Source organism: Corvus brachyrhynchos, unplaced genomic scaffold (assembly GCF_000691975.1).
Source record: "Corvus brachyrhynchos isolate BGI_N302 unplaced genomic scaffold, ASM69197v1 scaffold32, whole genome shotgun sequence".
NCBI lineage: Eukaryota > Metazoa > Chordata > Aves > Passeriformes > Corvidae > Corvus > Corvus brachyrhynchos.
The window spans coordinates 15,011,103-15,018,010 of NW_008237919.1; the positions used below are offsets into that span (position 1 = coordinate 15,011,103).

The 6,908-nt window shown below is 37.1% G+C and overlaps 1 long non-coding RNA gene across 1 annotated transcript in view; it reads left to right on the forward strand.

Moving 5' to 3' along the window:
• The first annotated feature begins 5,941 nt into the window (after positions 1-5,941).
• LOC108446497 overlaps positions 5,942-6,908 on the forward strand; it is a 31,453-nt gene continuing 30,486 nt past the window's right edge. The window contains exon 1 of the long non-coding RNA XR_001861709.1: positions 5,942-6,130. This is a non-coding gene — a long non-coding RNA (uncharacterized LOC108446497). The remainder of the gene's footprint in view (positions 6,131-6,908) is intronic.

Below are 6,908 nucleotides of genomic sequence, written 5' to 3' on the forward strand. Positions count from 1 at the left end.
CAGGAATGTGCCTTGAGTGTGTGTGGTGTGGGGTAATTTTTTGGGGTTTGTTTTTCTTCTGTGTGTTAAGCTTGCACCTGAAAGCATTTTGATGCTGAATGTTTCTTCCCCATCATGGAGGAAATGTAAAAACCTGGAGGGGTTAAAAGAAAGGTAATTGGTTTTTGCAAAGCTAAAAAGCTACTGTGTGATGTCACATAGGCCAAGGCATGGGAGACAACTGAAAACTCGTGGTTTTGCTTTGTCTGTATAGCTTGTGGTGTTTTGCTGCTATTATAGTGCCTTTATCTCGTAGAGCATTTGACTGAATGCCCGCATTGAGAGTGGTTCAGTGTTTATCTTGCACTGTTTGGACAGCAAATCTCAGAAAACTGGTGAGAACTGGTGGCAGTGATCAGTTTAAGACTTAGGATCCTTCTTTATTTCATACTTTGGTAAACAAAAAGTGTTGACATTATCAAAGTTTTCCCCCTTTAGACATGGGAGGGAACAGGCAGTGGAAATCAAGTTGGGTGAAGTTGGGTGGTGCTTGTGCAGGAACTCAGTTTTTCACTCAGTGATGAAATGATGGTGACTTGTGGATTGGGACAGACACCTCACTTCCTCATCATACCAAGTTACCTGTCAGTGAGTGCCTCCACAGGAAGCTGATTCATCTTCAGCATGAGAGGGAAATATGCAGAGCCAGCAGAAGATTTGGTGTCCAAGTACTGCATGAATGCTATTCCAGGAACTTGCACCTTGTACTTAGTGATTTTTAACAAAAATTTATTTCATTCATGTTTTAAAATTTATGATATGTTTCGAAGAATACTTTAGTATTCAGAAATTACTAAAACTAAACCCTCCTTCCCTGTCTATAGCCTATTATTCCTTTTATTCGTGTTTGCAGGCTGAGAGACTACACTTCAAAATTTGGAAGTATACATGGGATTTTCAAACAGCCTAATTATTTTATATCCTCAAATTCCTTTTTTACTTTTCATTATGTCATTTCGATCTTGTTCATTGGTAAAATGGGGTTGTTAAAGCGTTGTTAATAACAGTGTTATTAATGCTGCTTGTTTAAACATTTTGTTATGCTCACACTGGGCCAAAAAAGATTGTAGGAAGAGATACTAACTAGAAACATCTAATCACCATCCATACTTTTGCCTTCTGTCACAAGGAACATGGAGATCAAGCGAAAACACAATGCTGTCTTTGCTTCCTTTGAAGTCCTAGGAGGTCTGGTTACAAGGTTCCTCTGAAGAAATAGGTAGTGTTATACCTGGTGTCAGTTATTAGCTCTTACAACATGTTAAACTTGACTGAAAGCTAATTTATGCACACTGATAGTTGGGCTCAGAGAGTGGATTTTAGCTCAAAGAGTAATAGTTAAAATTTTAATAGACCAGTGGTTCTGTTGATTTGGCCTGTTGGTAGCATTTGCTCATGGTGACTATAACATCTGGTGCTAAGTGTTGTTTAAGTGTGTGTGTGTGTGTGTATGTTTGATTTGAATTGCAAAGAATCGGCAGGGTAGCTGCTGAGGACTGTAGCTCCACTGGAAACTTCTGGGCTTTTTATAACTGCGAAATTGCTCACCTTTGGATCAAATTGAAGCGGGGTCTGTATTGTTCAAGGTTAAAAGAGAAACACCTTTCCTCAAAAGCCAACTTCTCTGAAGAAAATCTTACAGAATTTCTTAGTCATTTCTGTACAAAGAGTGAATGCCTGAGCCCGAGAGTAGGTACCGAAAACTCTGAAACCAGTGCTCTAACTGAAGGAAAGTGGGAGAATGACCCTACTTCAGACAGCGGTTACCAGGCTCAGTGTGGCTGCTGTTCTTTCCAACAGTGCTGCCCCCTTCAGCGTGGAAGTCCTTAGAATAGGATGGCTGCTGTTTGAAATATAGCATGGTTTGCAAATAGATAACCAATACTGTATCTGCTTACAAGACTGCAGTTTAATTCTCTCAGGTTTTCAGAGCAGCCTTGAAGAACAAAAGGATGGTTATGGTCTATTAGTTCATTAAATCCTCAGACAGAGCTATACTCCATCTTGAAGTCATATGAATCACAGCATTCTGGGCTATGCTTGGAGCCCCTTGACTATCCTTCCCATGAAAGGAATGAGTAAGATACATCATGACACAGTCTCTTCTCAGGTAATCTCTGAGATTGTAATGTGAATGGTAAGGAGAGAGAGACCTGGTGAAACTTTATGATGAAGTACTGTTTAATGAAAATTGTTTATCAAGAAGGTTGTGTTGATGATCAAAGTTTAACAAAAAGTGAATTATAAATAAAATACTTTGCAATTACTTTTTTTATTAAGCAAAACTGATTTATTTGAGGAAAATGAATGTTTTTGTGGTAACTTAAATTAGCTTTTTTCTTAAGCTTGAGTTCTCTTACAGTGTCAGTTAAATTAATTTTGTATAATAATTAAGTATTATATCAGCATTTAAGAAGCACAAGTGTGAGTTTTGGTGCAAACTTTTATGTTACTACTGCTATGTTTTGCTGAAGTAATTAAAATGATCAGAATAGAAATTACTTTATGCCACGTGTAAAATGATCAAAAGTCTGTACTTGATTCTTTATGAAAAGTAACACATGGCATGTTACTTTATTTGTCAGCATCTTCACAGAGTTTTCACTTTTCCTAGGTCGGCTGGCATGTTTTGGGTTTCATCTTCTTGTATAATTTTACCTTTCTATTTGAAATGTTGCATTTTTAAGAAAGTTACTGATGAAAATAACCTTTTGACAATATTGGTTCATCTGGCTTTTATTTCTAGGTGAGTGTTTGAAAATGGCAATCAACTTGTTTAAACAGAAAAATCCCCCACAAAACCAAAAACTGAACAAACAAAAAAGCAAACAACAATAAGAAAAAAAAACCCAAAAAAACACCAAAGAAAACATTTCAAAAGCACAGAGAACAGCAGGATATTAATATCTGTGGATGATTAGCAATCAACTTGGAGAAGTAACAAATGCACCAGAGAGCTTCTTTATGGCAAGGAAGGAAACCCTGCAACAAAACACTTGATATGCACACCCCACAATGCTACCCAAAATACGTTACAAGATCTAAACATTTTTTCTAATCTTTCTGCCCAAGGCTAATTTTCATTTGGAAAGCATAATAAAGTAGCAGAATAATTAAAACTTACAGTACAAAAGATGAAGCAATGCAGAATTCTAGATTGGTTCCGGTTGTTCCAATTTCAACGTCAATAACCCGAAATAATGGTTCTAAAGATGAAGTATACCCTCTGAAAATCATGTTGGAATTATCCAGTAAGAGAGACATTGAACTAAAGATAATTCTGGTTACTGTTTTTCAGTAGGGTTCAGAATGCTAATGCTTTGGTTTGTAATAGGATGCCAGAGCAGATATAGTGATGCTGAAGTGACTGTTCAGCTGCTTGCATGTGCGGTCATCTTTGGTTTTTTTCCTTATTAGACAAAAATTTTTATTCATGAATTTATACAAATGAAGAAATAGATTTTAAAGCAATTATGCCATCTACAGAATTGGTTGTAATTATGAAGAACATTAATCAATGGTTCTGATCTGTCTGATTAGTAATTTTTAATCATAAGCAAAGAAGAAAACCCAATTGTTAATAAAAGTAAGTGAACTCCATACTCTGGCTTGTGCTCAAATGTGTGCCAAGAGGCAGTCGGTATGGCCTAGGCTAGTTGATCAGAGGTGTAAGAGAACATTGTTTTCCCAAGGTATATAAAGGTGTCTCTCAATCAGCCACCTGTCCATGCTGTTTCATTACTGTCCAGTCTTCCCTGTTGTATGGTCCGCACCAAAATAATCTCCTGAATGTGTATAAGCAGGTTTCTTGCTTTTGTGCATTTATTGTTTTTTCCAGTACAAGCTAAAGGCACTTGAAAAAACCCCACAAATCAAACCAAACCCCAAACCTTGTCTCCTCTGGTTTACACACCCAGTTGGGGTCACCTTGGTATCCTGCAGCTGGTTTCTCCCCCTTTGTAGTAAGTCTGCCTTCTCTGACCTGGGGCAAGGGAAACAAGTATTTTCTGATATGTTGGTAGACTTGCCAGAAAGTATATACAGAGAATAATTGTACTTACTTCTGGTTAAAATAACTACTCTTTTTTGTTTTTTTCACTTGATAATGTTGTCACATTAAAATACAGTTGTAAAATAACATAGTGAGGCCCTTATGAAAACAGTGACATCCACCAAAGTCAGAACAAGTAGGTAAACAAGGTCCAGATCTTGACCAAAACAAGTGTCAAGAGTGCTTGGGGTAAACAAATGTCAATATGCCTAACAAATGTATCACAATCTATCTGGGTGGCGTATTCTGGAATACTGTAGGGCAATTTTGGCAACTACCTTGGATGATCCCCTTCACAAAGTTTAGACAGAAGGAGAATACGAATGGTCAGTACTATGAAAAAGCCTTGATACCTGTGTGCTTTATAACTAAACTTGCTTTGTAGTAGGAAAGTTGTGTCAGATGTGTAGTTTGATTGGGCATAAAAACAAAGTTACGTTTCTTTCTTAAACTGATGTGTTACTGTGTAAGTTGAATCTTCTCTTCCCCTCAGTCTTTTATATAAACACTATTTCCTTAGCACTTTACGTAGTGCTCTTCAGGTTCAAAACCCTTTACACAAATTATTGTAATTAGTTCTCACATCTCCTCTGAGAGAGGTAAGTAAATATCATTATCCTCATTTTTACAGATGGGGGCTCTCATCTGGAGAGGTTAAGTAACTTGCCCAAGGCCACAAGGGGGAATATTGTCATAGCTAGTCCTGAAAACTCAAGAGCTGTTACCTTAGTCCTTTACTTCATTTGCTAGATGGCAACTCAAGTTGTTAATGGTTACTTCTGCGTTACAGAAGCTTGTCCTGTGATTTTATTCCCCGTGTCTTAGCAATAATTTAAGCAAGGAAGAAATTGGATTTTCAGTAGTTAGATTTGTAGTGTAGTAGTACAGCCTTCTTCAACAGCAATGCCAGGTTACTTTCCTGCTATGCCTATAATTAAGCAGAAAAGGTAGTAGACAGTGCCCATTACAGTCTTCCACGTGATACTGCCTAGTCCACAGAGACTTTGTCAGTTCAGGTCATGTTACGCCTGCAGCTCTGCTTTGTTGGAGATGCAGAATGTGCAACCTGTGGAGATTTTTCTGAGCTGCATATGTTGGACAGATACTGACTGTGTGTGCTTCTGTAGAGAACTCTTTTTTTCCTACATGAAGAACATACAGAAGCAGGGATCTGTGGGTTGTTATTTAGTTAATTCAAAATACCACATGCCTTTTGTTGTGTTTTGCATATTTTGCTATTTTGCATGTTTTGCTATTGTATTGAATGTCTGAACAAAAAAAATCCTTGTCTCTTGGTCCCCAACTAGAGGATATTTAAGGAATCGAGTTTGCTCTTTGGATTTTTTGTGTCTTGAGCTTTGAGGAAAGGTTAGTCACAATGCAAAGGATTCAAAGAATTTAGAAGACTTCTCAATATTGTATTTTAAAAGGATGATCAATGGAAAACAATGGGAAGGAATATTGATATTTTAGAAATATACTGCGTGTCTTTTAACAGCTATACCATGAAAAATGGAAATGTAGCCGATATATATAATGAATGTAATGTTAATACAACTAGTGTCTTTTAGATCCACTCGCTGTTAGACTGTGCTAACATTAATACAGTGGTACAGTGCAGGAAGCTGTGAGGCTCAAGTTACCAATAAATGTGGAAATGAGTGAATGTGTGCAGGTTTCTAGTCACACAAGAAGTGATGGAGGGCAAATGGGAGAGCGGAGGTTTTAAAGGAAATTTATCCAAGCAGTAGTTGTAATGATTAAGATGAGAACTCAAACTTTGGATGTAGCTCATGCCTTCTTGTTCAGTCAGACTTTTCCTTTGCGAACTTGAATTATTGTGAGGTTTTTGTATCATTTTGTAGTTTCATAGGGACAAATGTGGAACTTGATTGATTTACCCACAAAGACAGAGACACCTGGTTTTTTTTTTTGTATTTCATAGACAGTGTGAGATTTCTCTGTGGCGCTGCTGGGTGCTACACAAGAGCCGTGAGAGATCCACATCCCACTTCTGGGAGATGCTTGGTGTACTCAAGGGTATGTTTGATAACACTACATGCCTCATTGGGGCTTCTCTGATGTCATATTCTGAGTCCTGTAGAACACTTAACAAGTTATAAACCTCTTTCTCAATTGCCTCACACAGACATTTATACCAGAATGGAAAGATGAAAAGGTGGAAGGAGCCCAAGCAAGAGTGACATAACACGCTTTATGAATCCAAGTGAGAGAAAAAATACTGAGTATTTTGCCAGACATTCTGGGAGCTATGTGCTCAGCATATGTGCAGCAAGAGACATTTGATCAGCTACCACTGGGGTAGCAAAATTAGTCATCAGTGGAAGTGTTAGGTAATTTTTCATGCTAATGATTAAACTAACTGGAGACTTCACAGAAAGTTAGGATGTAAAACTTGAAAAATTAAATTGCCATTTGCTAGCACGCTACCCAAGCTTCCTTCCAGACACATATACTCCCTTTTATATTGAATTATGGATTATTTTGTCTGTAAATTCAACCAAAATGTCTCCAGGAAGAATCAAATAACATATAACTGTTTGTAGTATGTATTATCAAAATATTCTTCCTTTGAGTGTCCTACTCTTCGGTTTTAAAACCTATGCATTTATTTAAATATGGTTTGCAAGGGTTTTATTCTGTTAGCTGTGCTGAAAACGGTCCTTTTTGTTTTTTCACAGTATGAATACTGAATTATCTTCAAGTATTTGTGTAACTCAAAAGTAAATACTCTCTCTGTCATTGGATTTTACCAATTAAAGGAATTAACTATGCATAATAATTATTTAAATTTCTC